Below are 22,422 nucleotides of genomic sequence, written 5' to 3'. Positions count from 1 at the left end.
CATCTGAAGCCACATTAACTCCCCAGACACACTGTCTGCTCCTCGTGGTACATCCCTGGAGAGGCTACGTTGGCACAGCAGAGACAGGAAGGCTGATGGTTTGTGGCACTCCCTGGTGCCAAATCCCGGGAGAGAGTTCCTCCTACTTTGAATTTCCTCTGTTCATATAAAGCAAAAGGACAATCTGAGGCATTGCTCTCAGCATAGTTCAAAACACAGTTTGAAGTGTGAATTTTTCAATATTTGAAGCATTGGCTTTTATGATTTATTTATTGATATTCCAGGACAAGCATCACAGAGTGAGGCTGGTGCCTACTCCAAATATAACAACAATCATTGAAAGGATAGCAATATTTTCATAGACATTTTGTCCATTGCTATGCAGATAAATTTTGTCTCTGTATAATAACACAAAGATATCAAGATGATAAGATCAAGCATATTGGAGAAACACTAAAAAAACCCCAACTCTGAAACAATTTGGTTCATATTGTTTCATTTCTGACAACAGTATGCACTTTATGAACAGAATCTGACTTTATAGCGGGTGTGACTCAGGCATAGGAGGTGTGCAGGGTTTGCTGTCTCTTATCCCTTGAGTCCACCTTGTAATATTGCTGGTATCCGTGTGTAACAGATAGTGTTGTGCAGTGGGCTGGAAGATAATAAATAGATGTGAGCTGATGATTTACAGGAGGGTGCTTGGAACTCCTTGAACCACTGGGGAAGGGAAACTGTGCTGGTGCAAGGTTGTGCTGTCAGCCTCGCAATAGTTTTTCCTCTCTCCTGAGGGCAATTTCTCCAATATGTAACTTGCTTCCTGCCTCATCATCTGGAAATTCACAAATCAGAGGAATTGTGGTTAATTACTAAAATGGCTGATCCATAGATTGTTAGCTGTCAGAGCCTGGGGGGAGGGGTTTAATTGTTGTTTTCCTCTGAAAGGATTTCTCCTAAAGTGATGAAATGACTCTCATTAATGAAACTTGCAAATAGAAGACTTTTGTGATTATTTCCAGTTGTTGCGAGAATTGCTTATTTAAAATGCATTGCTTTCTTAAGTGAAGAAACTTATATTTCTCCAAACATCCAGAATAAATTTAGCCCTAAAACATTCATAACAGAGGATGAATGCATATCCAGGCTAACACTGCATGTGATCTCTGATCATACAGTAGTTAAGTTATACAATCACAGTGATTTATGGTACTAAACTGTGGAGCCTCATATCTGCAGGGGTGTGGGTAAAGGGGTGGAACTCTCATCAATCAAAAGACTATACTCGTTCAGCATTTGGATAATTAAGGCAGACAATAAAAAAGCACGAAATAATATTTAAAAAAATGAAATTAGAATATCTATTTGCATAGTGTTATTAAGCAATATGGTGCTGAGACATCTTTTCAAAAAGCTTGCCTAGAAATCCACTTATTATCTTGTAGCACTCAATATATGAGTCCTTTATATTCATGCTGAGGGTATTTGTAGAGTAGTTATATAATACACATACTGTCTTCGACTTAAAAAACCAAGATTACAAATAATGGCTATCTTTCCAGTTTATTCCAAGACAGAGACAAAACAAGAAGGGAAAAAACCCAAACCCATAAGCAATTTTAAAGTGCAAAATTCTAAAATTTCACTTATCCTATTGATAGTGCTTTTCTTCCAATTCACCAACCCCAGGTAGAGATAGTCAGGCATAATAAGGAGCTAGCACAGGGGAACTGTATTAATCAAACAATGTTCAAAAAAAAAAGTTTAATTAACTGCATATTTTGTAAAAGCCACATTTCATTTCTGTTTGTTAGGAAGATGGAAACATGCACTGGAAGCACTAATTCTAATTATTACTTCAAGTGGGAGTTTTTGGCAGGAGGTCAAGGAATAATAGAAGAATGTGTGAATCTGTGCTACAGCATAGCAGTAAGACTAATCATTTGAATACAGCCAGTTGCTTTTTCTTGGACTGTCTGTGTGCTGTTCAATGTTCTGGATGAATCTAACACAATCAGCCTGTTCTCTGGTGTATATCCACTTCCTGCTGACTCAGGGCAGCTTGCCCCTTCTGCCATTTATTAAAATGAAACATTCCTATTAAAACAACATTTTTCAGAGAGATGACCAAATAGATATTAGTAATGACATTATTAAAACTATTTTGTTTAAAATGAACTGTCACACTTGTGTGTTGCAAAGCAACACAAACAAATCTATTTCATTTAGTGAGAGATTGCTTTGAAGAGCTGGATTTCTTTCTTTCTATTAGAAGGTATTGCAGAGGGAATGTGATGTGTGCTCCAGGAAACTGCTAGCTTTTATAGCTATTAGAAAGGAAGAATATTGTTTCTAGTACTCTCCATAGCAAATAATGTATAATTCATGAATTCATTAACATGCAAATATGATCCATGGCCTCCTATGTTTGTATCTCCTAATAATCTATTAATGGTTTTAAAAGTAAGGGGTAATAGAAACATTTTGTATGAGCAACATTTACTCGTGGTTCTCTGTGTTTTTCTCTAATTGTATAGTATAAGCATGTATAGAATTAAAACAGAAACAATGGAAATTAATTAACCTATAACTCTCAAATAAATATTTATTGAACATAAGGTCACATGCCCAATAACTTGTGATTCACTAATGAAAGACTCCATTATCATTAGATGACAATATGCCTTAGAAAAATTGTGCTGGGGGATGGAAAGGTATTCGTACTATAAGTATTGCTTGAAATGACCCCTAGATTTGGAAATAGTATTGAGATTTCAGCTCCCCCATCAAACATGTATAATGTGCATCCTGAAGACTTAGACTTTTCAGTTTTCTTTGTCACAGCAGCAGATGGATAAGATTTTATACTGATGTAACCTTATTTAGTGTTTTAGGATCAGCTGCTCTCCACTTCCACGTTCTGACTGAAACTTTTAGTTCTCCATCTGAAAAAATGTGAAGACCCTCTTCTTGCTTTGTCAGAGCAGACATACAGGATTACCAGGCAGATAATTCCAGATTTTGGCCAGGTTTTTTCCTACTCTGAGCACTTGGTGCTTGCAGGTTTGCATGCTTTGCCTCCAACTCTTTCCAGTGCCATTGTACCCCTGTGCCCGAGTGCTGCCACCGCTGCCCTCCCCTGCACTCCCAACTCAGCAGGTACTCCAGCCCCATCACTGAGCCCCTCACCTTTCCCTCTCCCTTTCTGAAATTCCATGGGAGGGATCTGCCATGATAGTAATTTCACTTCCCTATTTATCAGAAACCACACGAAGAGAAACAGTGGCCCATCTGCTCTTTGTAAAAAAATACATTTAAAGTAATGATGCTGTAGGCAACAATAAACCATTTTAATCAACTAATGGAAAGAAACATCCTGTCAAGGAGAGTTTTGATGATTTTCATATTATAACCCATAAGCACTAGACAGTATTTTAGACCAGGGTTGAGGACTTTTTCTCTGAGTCTGAAGAATTTGTCTGAGCACAAGGAGAAAAAAAATAATGTCAATCCCCACAGCATCTCTCTTTATTTTTAATAAAAAAATTTCTCAAATCACAGGAATATGGGAGAAATGATGGACTTCTGAACATCTTTTAACAAATAGAGTCTTTCTAAAAAAAAAAAATATGTGATGTAAGAGCCCTTTCTTTTACCCTTCCTATGATGCTGATTTCTCAGAGAAATGAGAACAAATTATGTCAGGCTAGAAAACACAGACAGGACTTTTACTCAGTGCCTGAGATCACCCCTTTGTGGGTAACTGTGTGGCGTGCAGATCCTGACCATAAGCTTGTGCCAGTGTTTTAATATTCTACTGTGATGATCTTTTTCAGGCTGACTGTGACTAAAAAGTCTCTTATCCACACTCTTATATGTCACATCTCTACTACATCCTCCTCCAGTTTGAGGCATGGAAGAACACTTCTGTCTCAGAAATGAGAATTGCCTGAAAGCTACAACTGTGTGAATTGGGGAAGCTGGGTGGTGGGTCCAACAGGAGAGAGGTGGTTCAGAAAAGAGCTTATATGCTATTCATATTGACCTATCTGTGTAGAAAAAAAAATTTATTTGTTTAGTAGAGGCTACCTGTCAGTATAAACAGTCACAATCACATTCACAATGAAGATATGCCAATTTTACACAACAAAAAAGCCTGTTGGTACATACATTTCACAGTTCGTTACAGATTTCCTTAATTAAATGAATGTAACAAGTTGATTAGACTTGAGAAGCTCGGAGAAAAGTCAGATCCATTTATACTGAAAAGTAGGACTAAGAAATAAATTATTCACAGTTGATTAGACTAAGACAAGCATTTCTCAAACATTTCTCAATACTTTAGAAAAAGCGACATATTGAACTCTATTTTACTGTGAGGCTCAAAATGGCAATTAACAGTCCTAAGCTGCATATAAAACCCAGTATGAACGACGTTTACAAGAACATTGTGTGTGAATCAAATTACTTTATCTTTGGTTTGAAGAACTTAGAAATAATTGCCAATAAGTATTCATGTATAGGACCAGTTTTTCGAAACAAGTTATTTTAATTACTACTAGTGTCAGGAGTACGTGTGGGCGATTTTATTAGACTTAATGTGTTTAGTGAAGCTCCCTGAACTGTAGCTGGTTTATTTCTGTAGAGGATGAAATATTTAATATATCTTTATTATTCTTACTTTCTACTATTGTATTTATCTCTACATCAAATCCCAACATTTGATGTTTTTGCCACTTTCATGGAGAATACCAGAATGAAGCACAGGGATGTATTACCCTCAGAAGAATCTGAACACCATGTAGCTATGGGTTTCTGTATACCCCACTTGAAAAATGAATACCCTCCAAGCTGCTCCCCATTTGTGCCCACACCTGGACCCCTGACACAGTCATGAGTGGGAGCCCTTCTGTGAAAGAATGTGAATGGGAAAAAAGGGAGAGAGAGGAAAGGTCCCTCACAGGTGAACATCTTGGTCCTGAAAAATTATAGAAATCCTTGAAGATTTTCATTTAGCTGCTCTTTCAGCAATGTTTTTCTCAAACATGGAGCTGGGGAACCAAGGCCACATCCTGCCTGGCACAACATGCAGTGAGGGGTCACAGGCACAATGCCACTGCCTCCTCCCTCACAGAGGAACAGGCTCAGCTGGCCCTACACCTACAGGAGCTCTGAAGGAGTAAGGCAGTAAAGGAAAAACAGTGTGGCACTTCATGATAATCCATATTTTTCATCACCCAATTCCAAAGGTATTATCTTGCACTTGTCAATCCCATGCAAAGGTTTTACAGACATCTGCAAACATTCATAATTCAAGGAACACAATAGTTATGTACTTTACTGATGTGATATAAATTAGCAGTTTCCCACTCTTCATTGCCACAATAAATCCACAGAGAAAGAACTGTTGGTATATACAACAACATCAAAGAGCCTGGAATAGAAATAGTGAATTGCAGTTATAAAAATAAATTTCTAAAAAGAAGAGAGAAGCAAAAAGGGAGACGAATGTTCTAATCTTACCTTCATCATAATCTTATTAGCATTTCTCAGTGAGTAGTTCAAGTATCAGTCTATACTCTTATGAATCTGTCTCATAAATATGTCAAGTGCAAAGTATAGTTATTTTAATAGTCTGTGTTGGTGGGCCATCATGGATTTAATTAAGAGACAACTAGTGTATGAAATATGACACAAAAGCACCAAACTAAATGGAGAAATGTTTTACTGCAGATTTAAATCAGCGACACAGAAGTAATGATGATCTGGCCTTAGAATCCTACCTAGATTTAATTAATGCAGACCAGCACAGACCTGTTCTTATAGGGGAAAAAAAAAACCAAGAAGCATTAAAAATAATGATTTAAGATATACCATGTTATTTATAAAGACATTTGCATTATCTCCAACTTCATTACGTTATTCATAAATGCGTGTTGGTTTGTGGCTCTTAAATTAATTTTAAAAAGCTGGAAATGCAAGTCCAGTAAAAATTGTTAAAATTTTTTCAGCTATCCATTTTTTCAAAATGAAGCATTTATTAAGGTTTCTGCCTTTTTTTTGAAGGCTCTCAGAATGCTCAAATGATTCTGCTATAAAATTGTCAATATCTTTCTAAGGTTGCGATGAAAACTGTTATTTTCCATCCAAATCTGCTCTTTCTCCATCTTTTCAAAGAATGAGGACATAGTCAGCACTGTGAGTATGCAGGATTAGATTTTTCAAGCACTGCACAATTCTTCCTGCTATCATTTTGGTGCACTGTTTTGACTTGATAGGAGAGATTTGGCAAGATACATTGTTTTTAAGAAGCAAGGCAAGAGTATATATTTTCGCATTTAAATTCTTACTACTTATATGAGTTTAACGCTATTTTAGAAAGAAAGAATCCAATAATTCCATGAAACTATTCCAATATCTTGAACTGATCTTGCAAAATCATCGACTGCCAACAACCTCAGTTGCACTGAAGTTGAAAGCAAGGCTTACTATTGATTTTTAAGAACACAGAAGCAGATTCTGAGAATATACAGTTAAGTATATGCCTATCTGGCTCTAGGAATTGATGCCTTGGACAACTACAGGGACCATATTTAGACATGATTTTCATCTCTAAGACTTTGCATTTTATTAATCTGATCCAGAAGGTACTAGTTACTGCATGTTAGCTTTCTCAGTTCAAGAGGCTTCCAGTAATTTAGATCAGAATAACCTTTTATTGGTTGGTTGGTCTAGCAGGCAGTTAAAGTATTCATAGATTTTATTAACCTTTTATTACAAAGGAGAAGAAAAAAGACAGTGGCCAGAAAGCATCATTAAGTGAACTTCATCCCTATTTTCAGAAAACTCAGAGCTGTGGACTCTAGATGCTCTCCAAACACCATAATTTGGACAGCCAGAAATGTAATAAAAACTGTAAATTGACACAAAAATGGAAGTGCTTGGGAGAAATAAATTCATAACTACTTTTATTTTTTGGTGAAGAAAACATCAAAGGTTTGCAACTCAGCCTGGAAGGCAAAAATGGATAAAAGGATAGTGCCTATAGTTTCAAAATATCTTTCTCTTTAATGAACAGTTGAAAATATCCATAAATCTCTTCCAGTATCACTGTATTTAAAAAGCAGTCAAGTCTTTTGTGCCTGGCATGTTTATAGTAAATCTATTCTCATCTGTCATGTTTGCATAAATTGTCCAAAAGTTCACCCTGTCTTGGCTGTCGTTCAGTTTTCATTAGTATTGAAGTAATTTTTGGAGTAAATGAAGGGGAAAAATGCCCAGAAATTGAGATAATGCATAGAAAGAACGAGACTTTGGATAACTAACAAGAACAAACACAGCTTTATTCAGCCAAATTCACAGAAATTTGTTTCTTATTGAACTAAACAGTATGAATTGCGGATGTAATAAATGAATTGTGTGTAACAAATGTATGAATTGTGTATAATAAATATATGAATTGTATGTAATAAATAAATTTATTAATTGTATGTAATAAATACAGACAATCAGGATGAAATTCCAAATAATATATGATAAGGTAGTAATATAGTGCAAATAGGTATTTATATGGACATCTAACTAATCACATGGGTCCTGTCAGAGGTCTGCTGTGAGCCATCATCTGGATTTAGTACAGCTTTGCACCTTCATCTGATGGTGAGAACTACAGCGCAGAAACACAATGTTAGTCCCAATCTTTCACCTTCCTCAATTAAGGAGACTTATATAACAAAAATGAAGAAAATAGCATTGCAGAACTGCCATGTGGGTACAGCCTGAAATGTAGGGCTGGCTGAAGCCCCTGGGGAGTGATAGAGGGAGAGGAGGCACTGCACAGCTGAGAGCCCCTACCTTCTCACGGAACAGAGGATTCAGGTGCCTCCAGAGCTTGTCCTGGGTTAGCTGTCCACTCCATCTGGGATTTTCCTCAGCACCCACAGTCTGGCTGTTTCTTCTCCCAGCCCCAGCAGCTGGAGGCACCCCCAAGGCCCTCCTTGCAGTGCTCAGCTGGGCCTCGTGTGTGCTTGCAGGAGGCAGTGTGAGCACAGCCCACTTCCCATCGGGGAGGAAGGAACAAACATGGAGCTTTCATCTTCTCAACAAACACTCCCAATTCAAAACTTTCCTCTCAGGAATAATTAGAGCCACTTTGAGTGGCATTGTAACTGCAGCATCTAAACACCTTTTAGATTACTTTTAGCACGAGGTACTGACTTGATAAAAAGGGCTGAAGATCAAGGACAGCATTTTGCTGAGTCCCCCAAGTAGTAAAAAGGTGAATAGGTAAGAAACAACTGTACAGCTGCACTGCAACCTAAAAAACAAGGAAACCCAGAACTTTCCACTCTAGACTCCCATGGAATCAAACCTGAAGATACGCAGGAAGAAATTTACCCCCGTCTACATTCTGCACAATGTGTTCATTAGATTTTAAAATAATAGGGCACGATATCTCTTAGCCTCAGGGCATAGTTTCTTGTGATTTCCATTAAAAGTCTTGTTGACAGCAGGGTTTGTTCAATGAAGTGCGAACATAACAATGATCTTGCAAAGAGTTTTGCAGAGTAACTTACATTCACAGAAAGCTCCCCACACCTCTGTATCAAAAACAATTTGCAGAATTAAATATTTAACAAACAAGTTTGAGATATGCAGTGATTAAATTAGTGAGATAATTAGGTAGATATTTAAGGTTAATGTTTACAAGTAGGTTAATTATATCCTTTCCCAAATTTCTGTTTTCATTTCACTTGACACATGTTGCAATAACAGTGAAAGTGAGGCCACACTTGCAGGCATGGCAGGCAAGGCAGTAAGTGTCACCAAAGGTGTCTAAACACACGCTTCTGAGGGAACTTTTCTCCAACATACAGTCTTAGAGCTTTATGTTCTTCATGTCCCAGCAGTTCTCAATCTTTTAGGGTGAATTCCTTTGAATAACAGTTAAGATCTGTATAAAGAAACATTTTCGACAGGACTTGCAGGATTTCATAGCTTCAAGACTTCATACAGCTCTCTGATGATAATTACAAAAGAGACAGCGTTTAATGCTCTGTACTGAATTTAGTTCACTTGCACAGCTCCAGTGTACAAGACTGCAGACACAAGGCAATATAAAGAGCTGAAATTCCCTCTGATTGGACTTTGCAGAGGTTACTTCTCATTTACTGTAATGAAATTAAGAACAAAATCTGCTGCAGTGATCAGCTGGATGGTTGTAGAAAATCAAGACGGGAATCAAGTGCTACAATAAAGTTTTAAAAAACTATTTAACAGTTATTTTTGCAGAGGCAACAGGACACAGCATCTGAATTAACTTACATAAAGCTATCTTCCAAACATGTCAAGTCAATGCAGCCATGGGCCCTGAGAAACCAGGGAGTACAGCCATGCAAACAGTGCAATGCTCCCCAGCCTTGAGCTCAGCCACAAGCTGGTGCTGATGAGAGGAAAGGTGCTGAAGCTTTCCAGTAGCAGAACAAACATTTTTCAAGCATGTGAACACTGTTCCCTCTTCTGCCTGAAAGGGACTATCCCAGCCCAGCCACCCTCCCCCAGTGATAGGCAGCCTCGGAAAAAGTTCATTTGTCATTCATAGTAATTTTTTTGGATTCTCCCATATGGGAAGACAGCTACATTTCACATCAGGGCTGCTGGGGAGCCCATGCTCATGAGCTGTGGGATCTGTCCTGTTCCAGTCCCTTGGAGCGAGTGCCTTCAGCTGTCACTGCACAGCAAGGGTGGCTCCTGGAGAGGCTGTGCTACTTCTTGCCCTAACACAACCCCAGCGCTGCCATCCCTTGGAAAAGGGCCCATTTCTCCCCAGGAGGAGGGTGTTTTCTAGCTGTTAACTGACATCTGCTTTCTCTCATGGCCCAACCTTCCCTGCACAGACCCCTCGGGAGAAGCACATGCCAGGCAGCCAGGCCCAGCCTGCCCAGCCTGCCCAGCCCCTCCATCCCCTTGATTGTGGGGTCATAAAGCTGTTGCCAGAAAAGCAAAGCATACTCATTGTGCTACAGGGGAAGAGGGAGGCCAGGACTGAGGGACAAATGAATAAAATGGTTTGTGTCAGATTTTCTCCTGCTACCATTTTGCTGAGCATAAGAATGGATATCCGTGTCTTATGACTATCCAAGGAGGATGTGCTTTTCTACACCTCTGCAGCTATAAAAATCAGCCTTCTGAGCAAAAGGAGTCACCTTTTAAACTAGAGTAAGCCACAGCAGCTGGTTCTTGGGTTCTGCACTGTAAGAAACTCACTGCACACTATGTTGAAATTTTAACCGTTTTCTGACTTTTTTTAGGCTGTAAAATCTTACTCAGTGTTGTTTTGTTTCATTTTATTTTTTATTTTTTATTTTATTCTATTATGGTGCTGTTATTCAATACATTATTTGATCAATTTGCCACAGCATTAGAAAACACTAATGTGCCAATGCCTGCTGGACCCGGCTGATAAGAAGGCTCACAAGACAGGAGCTGGTGAAAATCAGTCTCTGTCCTTTTGAAAAATTAGTTGAAGTAATTTCACATTTTTACTTTCCCAAAAAGACACTGCAATCGTTTCTCTTCCTTTCTTATTTATTGTTCAGAACACTGCGACATAAGCACAAGCTTCTCTGTCGCACAGACCTAGTGCCACAGACACAGCCCTGCTCTGTAGCATTTCTGTGGTGAGCACGGAGGTGGGGATGCTCTGGGCTGCACTGTGTTCGAACAAGTGACTGCTGTGAGTACACATGCAAGTAGAGCAACTGATTTTTGAAAGGCAGTTAGATACACAACCAGTAATTGTGTGCACAATTACTGTGATTACACATGTAATCATGGTCATTGTGCTTTCAAATGATGCATGTGCTATTCTAAAAATTCGCTGCTGTATTACTAAAATTAATGGGAGCTTTGCCATCAATTTAAACTGATGCAGGATCAAATACTATGCATTGTGGCAGTAGTCTTGATATATCCAAGAGCAAATGCAATTTTTGCAACCCAAATGCTAAATTTTCAGTGTTTTAAAACAGTAAAAGAGGGATGAAGACATAGTTTCTTAGCATATTTAGATATGTATTCATTATGCATTTGTTAATAAATTATCATTTTTGAATAGAGTTCTCTATTTGATTCAAACTCAACTGACATTAAGCAAAAACCAGGACTCTGGCTCAAGGCTTCTTCCTTTAATGTTTCCAGTTAGCTTAGGTTATACAGCCATGCATGCATTTTTTCATGGCAATATCTTTGGGTTTTGACTGCCTTGTCCTTCAAGGGTTAACCAGGATTTTGCAGTGAAAATGGTGTGCAATACAGTAAGTATAGTGATATGTAGTATTTAATGTGTAGTCTTTGTCCATGTTCTAACAACGTGCATTAAATTTCTTACTATTGTCTCTTTTTCTGATTAGTTTACAGCCCTGTAGTTCCAGCTGTTTTATTCTGAAACTCTAAAACCCTGTCACTAGGGAGTTCTGTGTAATTGCCCATAATACGCACCACATTATCCATTTCAGGAACTGTGCTGAAAGACAGCAGCAATAAGGGGTTTTCTAAAGGCAGTCTGGTTTACACTAATGGATCTAACAGGAAGGAAATGCAATTTGAAAGAAGCTGATGCATATGTTCTATTGTTGAATATAATGTTTGATTTAATTATTAACTGTCTGTGATGGAAAGTCAGATCCTGCTCAGTTCTGCTTACAGTTTGGTACTCTCCTACCAGCAAAAACAGACAAGATTCAGTCTAAGGATTTAAGAGTTCTTTGTAAAGTACTGACATATAATTGTCCTTTTATATATATCAGCTGAGGAACCTCAGTTGCATGCTTCTTCCATACAGGCTGGCTTCCTTTTATCAAGCTAAATATACAGTATAGAAGCTAACATTCTATCATTTTTCCTTGCAAAAATCAGGAGATTCTCACCGTTAACAATCTGCTATGATTATTTAAATAAATATGATCCAAACTGAGTTCACGTTCACTGCTGTTCATGACCTAGTCCTTTTTTTATTTTATTTTATTTTATTTTACATTTCATGTCATACATAGCATGGTAGTCAATTTAATTCTGTATCACCAAGGAAGTAGACAATGGACCCAAGTGAATTTTTAGGAAGGAGTTAAAATGTGCTGGCATGACTATACCTACCTTCTTTTATCAGGAACAGAGTATTTGGCAGCCTATTTCAGTCCAATTCTATAATTGGTGTTTTGTGATGTCTAGTAAATTGTTGCATTGTGTTACAAAGGTCCTTAATTCCATGGGTGGGTGTTAACATGGTGTAAGGAATGAATTCGTTATGAAGAACTCTTACCTGAAATTCCATTATCCTTTCCTCACCATGGTGACTCCTATCAAACTCATTCATGTAACGTAATCTGGAAAGAAATAGGTACTGATGCTAAATGGCTGCATTTTCAGAGGAGTTTGAAGGTAAAAAATCATAGCTCTTCTGCATGATTCAGAGAAATACAGTAGTTTAACACCACTAGTAAACAAAATAATTGAGTAATGTAATTTGTTTTGTATTTTGTATCCGTCGGGTGAGATTATTATCTTTGACACTATCTTAAACAGATGCAGGACTGGAGTTGAAATTAAACAATAGTGATGATATTTGGAGTGCATCCAGAATGCATCTTTTTTTAAATATACCTGTCTACAAGTGGTGCACATAACACTAGCTCTGTGGGATGCACCTTCCTTTGCAAGCTCCAAAGAGATTGGTTACTTCTGTCAGGAGGTAACAGAGAGAAGTTAAGTTCCTAGGAAATACACCACCATGCCTCAGACACCTAATTGATTTGGACATCTTAAGAAAAAGTCGAGACCCCTTCCATCAGGTATTTGTGTTATTGGTATCAATCAGCAGACTTCAGTCAAAGAGTATGAAAGAGCCACCACAGTAAAATCCATCTCAGATTTATCTGGAAACTTCTGCTTGTAATCTGTTCTCTCTTGTAAGGATCTGAGAAGATTTTAAGCTTTTTAAAAATCTCAAACCTTTTGAATATTTTGGTTTAGAGAAGTACCTGAGAGCTCAGATCAAAATATATCCAGATTGCTTTAGCCCATGATTCCCATCAGAGCAGATTTCTGCTGGGTCTTTCCTGGGTCAGAACATCATAGAAACAATCTTTCTTCGGCTGTTTCAGGACTCCTGAAAAGGATTCCTTCTAGAAATCCTTGCCAGAAACCAATACATTCCAAAATGTGCAGCTTCTTTTGAAAAGTTAACAACAAACCTGCAAAACAGGTATAAGCTGAAGTCACTTCTCATTTTGCCTAAAGTTTTCCCTTAGTTTCACTGTTACTCCTACTCCTAATTAAAACTTTATTGAAGCACTTTGCATATTCTAGTGTATTGAAGAAGCAATTGTTGGAGCGAGAAGGAAAACTGTCAGTTCCAAAAATAGCTTTGACTGCTCATGTGTCATTCTCAGTATATGCTGAAATATCCAGAAAAACGTGGCTCATGCTGAGGATTGCATCAGATACCAACACATGTATAAGCAACCCTCCCTCCACCTTCTCCTGCTGAGGCTCATTTTTACAAAACACACGGTTAGAACTGAGCTGTGCCTCCTGCCGTTGGAGTAAACTACAATGGAGTAGGGTAGAAAGGAAGTTTATTCCCCATGTATATGTAGGATTTGTCTGTAGAGCTCAGTGTGAGAATTAAGAGCAGACACGTGTAACCAGCACACTGCAGGGGATGGGGGGAAGCAGCCTGGTTCATTTTCTTGGATCCCACGACCAGACCTCAGGTAAAGCTACATACGTGCCAAGTGTCAGATCATTTGCAGATCACAAATGCTAGGTTCTTGTCCAGGTCCTGTAAGCTCATCCTCCTATCTCAGCCATGCCAGAACCCATTTGGCCTGAGCATTCCCAATGCTCCCCCAAAGCACCTGTACAGTAAGGGTAGTGGGACCAGTCCACCCACCCATTCCCTTCTTCCCTTCTCAACACACAGCTGCCTGCACTGTTCATGCTTTGTTTTCATCCTGAAGTACTATTCTGTGTTTGATGGCTTAGGCATGTCCAAGAAGGTGACTGAAAAGCGTAACAGTGGCTACACGCAAGGGCAATTGAAAAAGGTTGCTGTGAAAATCATATTCACAGGGAGACAGAACTGAACTCACACAGGTGTTTCTCCATGTCTGCTGTGACTCCTCTAGGCAGCAAAACAGGTGAGTTTGCTGCATGCTAATCAGGAAAAAAAATCTGAAATATGCATCTGCACATGAGCATCTGTGCAGAGTTTCTCCAAACCAGTTCTCAAGTGCATTTTTTTTCCCTGTATGGGCCTCTTTTGTACTTTGTTGTGCCAAGAGGCTTATTTTTTATAGGTGGAGAGACCCTATCCACCAGCCATCAGGGAGTGCTATTAATATGCAACATCTTGAATGCATGAGCTGAATGACAAGCTGGCAGTGTTTGAGAATGTGTGGTCCAAGTTTATGTCTCTCCCTGAAGAGGCGAAAAGCCCCTTCCTGAACTCTCTGCCAAATTGTGCAAGAAATGAGAGAAAGGAGAATGGGCAACCTAATTTTCTGCTTCTCTCTTCCTAATATCTTCACCGTGGCGTTTCCTTCACCTGGCCACAGTTAATGTGAATGGTTGATTTCACACAGTTTGCTACTGAGCTTCAATGTCAGAACACAATAGCAGAGTTGTTTTTTTCTTGAAAAAAATGCTTGTGGAAGAAATCGGAAATATTTACTAGACTTTTTATACATACATCGTGTTTTGGATTCATGTATCATTCTCCATCCTGTGTCTGAAATGTCCTGACAATAGTGAATTAAATTGAAGTCCTGAATTTTAGACATATTTGCACTTTGCTTTTGGTCACGCAGCGTCACCATGCAAGGCTCAACTCAGTGAGTTTTTGCGCCTGGAAAAACTTGCTGAGTGTTTTATGTGCCTGAGTAGGAAGAAAGGATACTGGCATGTCTCATTATGGACTAGTTACAGTTTGATCTAGGAAGAGTAAATGGGTGTTTCTTACTCTCCTCACCAAGAAGATGGGGAAGGATGCGGAGGGAAGAGGAAGAATCAGATAGTCACTACCCCTGGCCTCTAAACCAACCTATGGCTGTTCCCAGACATTCAGTGGGGCTCAAGAGCTGGACTCTGCTTGTGCAAATTAGCTGCACCTACCTAGGTGTTCACCTAGGTCTTCCTGCACAAGAAACACTCTGGACACTGTTATGACATAATCTAACCATGCTGTGGATTGTTTGTAGCGCTGGTAGGTGCCTTAAAGACATACTTTTAGCTTTCACCAGCTGTTCAGCTTTGGGGTGTTCAGAAGGAATTAGAGAAACAGTGAGCAACAAATTGAAAATTTGCTTCAGTCTTGTGATAGAAGAGCCAGAAACACAGAGATGGGCCAGCATGTGTCCACATAGTCTAGGAGCAATGTGTGAGCAGAACGGAAAGAAGTCCACCTCAGAGACTTTTCCTTAATGCAGTCATTTCCAATGAGTCCATGTGGCCAAGCAAGGAACTGGTTTTCCAACTCTCCATGGTCGTGTGTAGTTAGGATCTGGTTTTGCTGTACTCGATCCCAGCTGGCTGGGGCCTCACAAGCCATGAGTTTTAGACCAGCATCTGCACCGCAGTATCCGTGCTAGAGCCCGGCCTGATCAGCGACCGGCTCCGCCCCAGCCTCCACGCAGAGCAGTAACAGGGATGGGACGGCAAACTGGGCTTTTCAGACACCAGCTGTTTCCCTGGCATCGCTGCCTCCCTCTCTGCATGCCTTTGTCATTCCCTGAATCTGTGCCCGCTGCAAAACTCTTGGAATCAGTTAAAATGACTTTCGGGATGTTTTCCTCTTGCCTTAAAGGACTCATGTGCTTTGTTTTTCCCTCAGTCACAGCAGAACATAGAAAATGGTCTACATGGAAAATGTGAAAGATGGTTTCTATGTAAATTGAAGGTAATGTCAGCCAAACTAATTTGTTAATTTAATGTCTAAAAATAATTTTGTATTCTGCATTTACAAATTTATATTCTTTCTTATGGGAATCTATTTTCTCTATATTCAAGTCATTTTTTAACTGCTCCAACCATTTTTCACCATTTCATAAAGCAGGTTCATTTACAAATTATGCTTATCAATCACAAGAGAAATTACATATTTTCTTCCTTATTATGAGACTGAAGTCCTATCCCTTTTCTGGGAAGATTATATAGTATCTTATCAAAAATTCTTTTTGATTCAGGAAACAGGGGAAGGTAGGGAAGGTCAGACAAATGCTGCTAAAGGAGTAAAATTATTAGCTACAATGCATCAGCTTGAGGAAAAAAATAGTTACAGTCTGTGGAGTGATGTGGAACAAGTACAAATACATACTTTTATAATGTTATGACCTTCCTTAAAATTCTGTCAAGTGAATGCGTTAAAATTTAGGTGAGTTATTAAGAATCTCATAAAATAGACAAAGTATTAATATGATTGTCCATGCTAATGCCGGAGGGGCTAGCAACAAACTGTCACTGACACTTTAAATTTGGGAAATATGGATTATTACCATCTTGCCCACAGAAATAGTGAAGAGATTTTACAGGATAAGACACATGGGTAATTTAAACTTTCAGGGTGACATCTCTCTGTTGTTGAGTTCAGGTAACCTCCCCAAGATCACAGACAGGTGCTAGGCATGGGTCTTCAACAGAAGAGAAAATCAAAGCTTTGAATCATCCATTTGAGGACTTTTCACAGAGAGAGAAGCAAAGTAGTTTTTAATAAAATTCCTAGGTATTGAATAAACACCACAACAGCATGGATGCCAGCAGCATGCCCCAGTACCTGGGGGGTACCTGGGTTGTCACCCCAGCTCTGGCCCAGCTCTGCACAGTGCTACGTGTGTGATGGGGACAGTTCCAACTGCAGCAGAGCAGGTATGGGAGTGTCCCTGTGAGCACATGGACAAGCCACCTCCTGTGGTAGGCAGCACCTCTCTGTGCTAGAGAGGCCATGTCTGCAACATTAAGCATCCTTTCTCTAAGCACACTGTGGTGTTCGCTAGTTACAACACCTCTGCACACTGCCAACATCCTTACTAACATTCTGTTCTTCCTGTGAGCCACAGTGACTTTACACCACCAGCAGCACTGGAGAGAAAACATCTAGGAGTTAAAACCTACCACCTCAGCCTCCTGCTCAACTCTCCTGAAGGTCAGAAGCCCCCAGATACCACAGATATCCAAAGGCTAGGGGCTATTTTAATGACACCAGACAGACTCCACTTACCTTGCTGAGAGTGTCCTCTGATGCCACTACATTGGTGAAATAACTTCCCCTACACTGTCATCAAGACAGATGCGGATTTCTTCAAAATAATAGAGGTCTGGAAATAAAAGGATATTGATTAAGGCTATCTTGTCAATCACAAGAAAGAAAAACATCCTATAACATAACGGGAGTTTGTAACAAAATGTGCCTTTGTTTCTAAAGACCAGTAGATATACGTGGTTTTTAATGTTGGTTGGATGGACTATGAGCTTCCAAAAATTTACTCTGAGACAAAGTATTTTGCTGGAGACACACAAGAGCAAGAGAACAAGTTTTCCACTGGACCAAAATAAAATGATTCAAACAACTTCATTAGCACCTTGGAAGGAAGCAGCAGGAAAATCTGAGCAGTGTGCTACGCAGCTGGACTGAGCTTGGCAAGCATCTGGTACCTCTCACTTTGTGCAAGTTCCTCAGCCACTGCTGGCCCTCATGTATTGCCCAGATTCTTGATACCTGGTTCTTTTGAGATGCTCCTGACACAACAGGTCAGCAGCCTCCACAGTCTGGATCGTGCTGTGTTGCCCCTCATTCGCAGCAGGAGGAATGCTGCCAGCCTCGGGCATTCTGCATCGCGCTACCTCCGCCAGTAACCCCTGGCTCCGACAGCCAGCGGGGGCACTCGCTGCCAGCCCTGCAGCACAGCAAGGCAGCCCAGGGCCCCACGGCAACGGCTGCACGGGCAAACCCATGGCCTGAGAGACTACAGAGCCTTTATGTTAAACAGAGCTTCAAAGCTGCAAAAATATTAACAGACACCAAAACATAGAAGCATAAAGGTCCTTTAATAGCCCTATGCTGCTCTTGCCATGAGCTCAAGCGCTTAGTGTGGAAGTGACCTTTACAAAATTATTGTTTATGATCTCCCTGTGTGTGCCAGTACAGCCACAAAGAGTATTCCAATTTATTTAAAAGGTTACATATCAAAACTGAATATGCAGTACAACTGTGTTATCACATTGTATAGCTTTTACACAGGAAATCCAATCTTGGCATGTATGCCTTCTAGCCACGGGGGCTGGATTCCCTCACTATCCAAACTGGAGATGAAGAAGCAATAGGTAACAAAATAATTTATTCACCCTTCTTTTCTTGTTTTTAAATCATCTACAAATCACTTAGAAAACTCCCCATATAATCCCTGGCTTTAAATTACTCACAAATTTCTTATAATAAACAGTATTTTAGCTTGCAGAATATTTGAACGTGGGATTCAAGGTACTCAGCACCTTTGCAAACAAAGACTGTTCTGGCTAAATAATTTAGTTGTCTCAGTTTCAGAAACCTGATTCAATTTCTTTTGAGTTGTATGACCCTCTTATGGTACCGTATGCATCATAAATAATTTCCCCTCGCCTGCTGCTTGTTAGAGACTGGTTGTGCCTGCCAAGGGAGACTGACCCAGCACTGCCTGTTACTTGCCCTCAAGCTGACTCCAGTAAATAGGTGGGAAACCACTTCTCTGCTCCGAGGGAATACCTGTGTGCCAGTGTGTACAGTTCTCTGCTCCACCAGTAAGAAAGTGCCCTGACTCAGCCATAGGGAATGTGCCTCTCACTTATCAAAATAAAAGATGAAATCAGGACACATTTAATCCAGCAAAAAAAGTGGTTAGACTCTTGCACACCACACTGGATAAACTCACAAAATAAAAACTAAAATTAAAAAGCACATTTCTAGACTGCAGTTATGGATAAGGACCTCACCTAGCCCCTGCAAGATCAGCAGCACAGTGGGCTGCCAAATACAGTCCAAACCTCGTTCAGGCTATTCACTCTGAGCAGCCTCTTTCCCCCATTCAAGGTGGATGAGCTCACCTTCTCTGGGCCAGCCCATGGGGTCCTGTGGGCACCTCTCTCAGCTTCCCCGTGCATCGGAGCTCAGGCCAGAACTGATCCCACTGAGTTCACGGAGGGGTCAAGAATCCTTCCTTCTTGTCCCTGTTTCTAGGAATACAAATGTACATGTGCCAAGCTGGCCACATCTCATCCTCTCAACTCACCTGCTGGTGGCTGTTCTTCCGATATGGAAGATTGCCAAACTGTCATTTCTGTCATATTCCTTAGTAAGAATACTCTTTCTGGCTTCAGTTCTTACTGCAAGTCACAACAGGCTCAAGGTCATGCTTAAACTGGACACACCATGAGAACAGTTTTATACAAACATCTGATTAGATCTAGGACTTCTTACATGAAGTCAGCTTCTATTTGAAACTAGACATCTCATTTTGGAGCTCCACTGACAGTCATTGCATGTATACCACTTTTCTAATTTATCCCAAACTATCAGCCATTGCATTCTATCAGGATTTTTGTCTTCAGTGGTTAAAAAAACCCCAATCACTTTCTTAAAATTATTCTGCTTGGACATAGCGATCATCTGACAGCACAAGTGAGGAGAAATTGGCCTCTAAGATTCACTTCACGCTGAATTACAATGTTCAATATATTAAAAAAAAAAAATTCCTCAAGTGGAAATTTGAAATCTGCACAGTTTCTTATTTTCTTGTATCTCCTTTGTTTCTTCTTCTTGATGAATCCTGCAATTCACAAGGTAAAAGTTCTCCAAAGTGTTCCCTCCAGCCAAAACCTTCCTGAGGGCCTTCAGGTATGCAGTCCCACTGAACAGATCATTAATATCAGGCAGCATGATGTGAAATCCAAATCTCACAATTAAATATATCCTTGAAAAATTGTTTCTTGCAAGTATCTGAAATATCTAATTGAAAATTTGCTTTTGCAAATATTCATGAAAGTTAATTTCAAGTGCTTGTATGCTCATAGAGAGCAAATTCCCAAAGAGTCATAGGTATGATCAATTTGGAGTTAATTTCTGAATTTAAATGAATATTCATAGACATTTTTAACTATTCCTTTAACTTCAATACAGACTCATCAGCACTCATTTGCACCTAGTTTTTATTACTGCGAATCAGAATTAAAAACATTGAAATCAAAAGTTATGCCTGAAATATATTTAAAAACCACAATTACACCAGCTTTTCTTATCTTCAGAATAGAATAAATCTACCTTCCTTTTTCTAGCTTCCCTTTCTATTAAAATTTGAGAACGATATGTGAAATTTTGAAGTTATTGTTCTGCTGTCAGCTAAAGCCATTTATATGCTTTGATAATAAACATTCCTTTACATAATGGTGTCTCTTCCTCCCAATCCCTTAAAAATTACTCATCTGCAATACTTTTTTCCCATTTCCTTGGATTCAGTTTAAATGAAGTTTATAAAACTCTTATAAAACTGTCTATTTCAGGCTGATTTCAAATGTTACCAAGTTGAATATTAAAAATTCTTCCACTTATGAAAAAATTGACCATATCAAGTAGAAGAAGGAAGATATTTTAGACAAGTTTAAGCAATTGGAGGTCAATGAGTTATTGAACCATTTTCCTAAAGAGTAGCAATAGTCACACTTAGTCAGGTTACTTACACGCTTCAGGTTCTCATGTGACTGAAGAACTTGTGGGGTATGATATTAAAGTAAAATTGTATTGTTTGAAAATCTGTAGTCATGGAACTTTCTTTTTTTTCCACATCTTGTGATTTATTCTTTCTCAGGTTAAGGCTGAGCTCCGCAGTTCCTCATTTTATTTGTCTCCAAATTTATCTGGAAACGCTGGGATGACCCTTGAAGTGTTTAGAAAGATATGACTGTATTAAAGGTCATATTTTCAAAGATATTCTAGGTGATTTAGAAGTATAAAGGTCTGCCGATCTATAGGATTCAAAATGTCTTAGTCATTTCTAAAAAGGGCATAAATCTGAGACTGTTTGGTTCTTTTGACTGTCTCCCTAACACTACATTGTCAGAGCAATGCACAACGACAGACCGAGTTGCATCACAAAAGCTAAAAATTATATTAGAGCTAATCAAGTTTGTGCTCTATGATGTCAACCATAAGCCTTTTCAAAAAGCCAACAATGAGCCTGATGACCATCATTCTTGAAGAGTAACCAATCTGTTCTTCATCCTTTCCCCTAGAAAACTGGACAGATGTAGAATAGTGTCTCTTAAGAATATTTCCTTCCATGCCATAGCACCTTCTGGATGTTACAAATGACATATTTGCAGTTATTAGTTGCATTTATATGGAGCTAATTGATTTGCTACAAAAGAATATCCTGGGAAGTATTCGCAACAAACAAGAAATCTAAAGAAAAAACAAACAAAATTTTCTTAGATTATCCTAACACCTAAAATCAATATTTTTCTCCCTACTTATTTTCTTCAGTACCCAGCTTCTGGGCATGTTTTATACAAGGCAAAGTGAAAGTCTTGGCTTTGAAGTCACAGAAAACTCACTGGCCAAGTGCATCAGTAATTCACGGAAATACCCATGAAGGCATATACAGAGAACAGGTACAGATCAGAGGAACTGCACAAGCTGCTGTATCAGTTCAGCTTCATTTACTAAGAGAACTGACAAGATAACTTTGTACTGGAGTCTTGAATATATTACTTACAGAATAACAGGTCAAACTTTATTAGAAATTTCTGTTGCTGCCTTTTGCAGATGGAAAGGTCTTACTGCAGGTGGATCATTTATCTCCCCTGAGATAAGACATTCTCATTCCATCCAGTCTGATCACTCTTCACCTTTATTTCTTAGATGATATTCACCCTTATTGCAATAATCACTAATTATCTACAATTCTGAAAATACAATCAAAACATGATATTTCCTTAAATCCTCATCTATTATTAGAATGCTGAGATAGTCATAAACCTCCTATGCTAATTGATTAGCTGAGATACATCGTAGTGGAGGAAACTGGTTTAACATAGGTTTTAATTCCAACTGCAGAATTCTGCAGCATTCTTTCCCATTCAGCAAAAATAATTTTTGTCCTTGTCCTCTTTGCTTTCTCATTCACCCCACAGTCATTTACTCAACGATGTGAAGATTTCAGTAGCTGTTAGTCTACATGAAGAAACTGCTACATTCACACCAAAAAGATGATATGCAAATATACCATTGTGATTCATCTGTTTCTTTAGGTTAATTTATATTTTAATGAATTTTATCATTGGGAATTGAAGTACTTTAACTTCAGAAATAGAGTTTGTGTAAAACCTTTTACTGAAATACATAAT

The 22,422-nt window shown here is 39.0% G+C and overlaps 1 long non-coding RNA gene across 2 annotated transcripts; it reads right to left on the bottom strand.

Annotated features, from left to right (window-relative positions):
• Window positions 1-6,942: 6,942 nt before the first annotated feature.
• Window positions 6,943-20,957, bottom strand: LOC113951090. 2 transcript variants are annotated; one of them, XR_003529038.1, is made up of 7 exons: window positions 20,758-20,957; window positions 19,314-19,407; window positions 17,270-17,366; window positions 13,035-13,247; window positions 12,658-12,735; window positions 12,317-12,380; window positions 6,943-9,167 (listed from the first exon to the last, which is right to left on the bottom strand). It is a non-coding gene; the product is annotated as an uncharacterized LOC113951090 (long non-coding RNA). The 2 variants fall into 2 exon arrangements; XR_003529039.1 differs by lacking the exons at window positions 13,035-13,247; window positions 19,314-19,407 and adding an exon at window positions 19,129-19,257.
• Between the last annotated feature and the right edge of the window lie 1,465 nt (window positions 20,958-22,422).

This window comes from Corapipo altera, unplaced genomic scaffold (genome assembly GCF_003945725.1).
Source record: "Corapipo altera isolate COAL_440 unplaced genomic scaffold, ASM394572v1 57, whole genome shotgun sequence".
In the NCBI taxonomy this organism is placed as follows: domain Eukaryota; kingdom Metazoa; phylum Chordata; class Aves; order Passeriformes; family Pipridae; genus Corapipo; species Corapipo altera.
The sequence above is the reverse complement of the archived record's forward strand: the minus strand, read 5'-3'. Positions and strand labels throughout refer to the sequence as shown.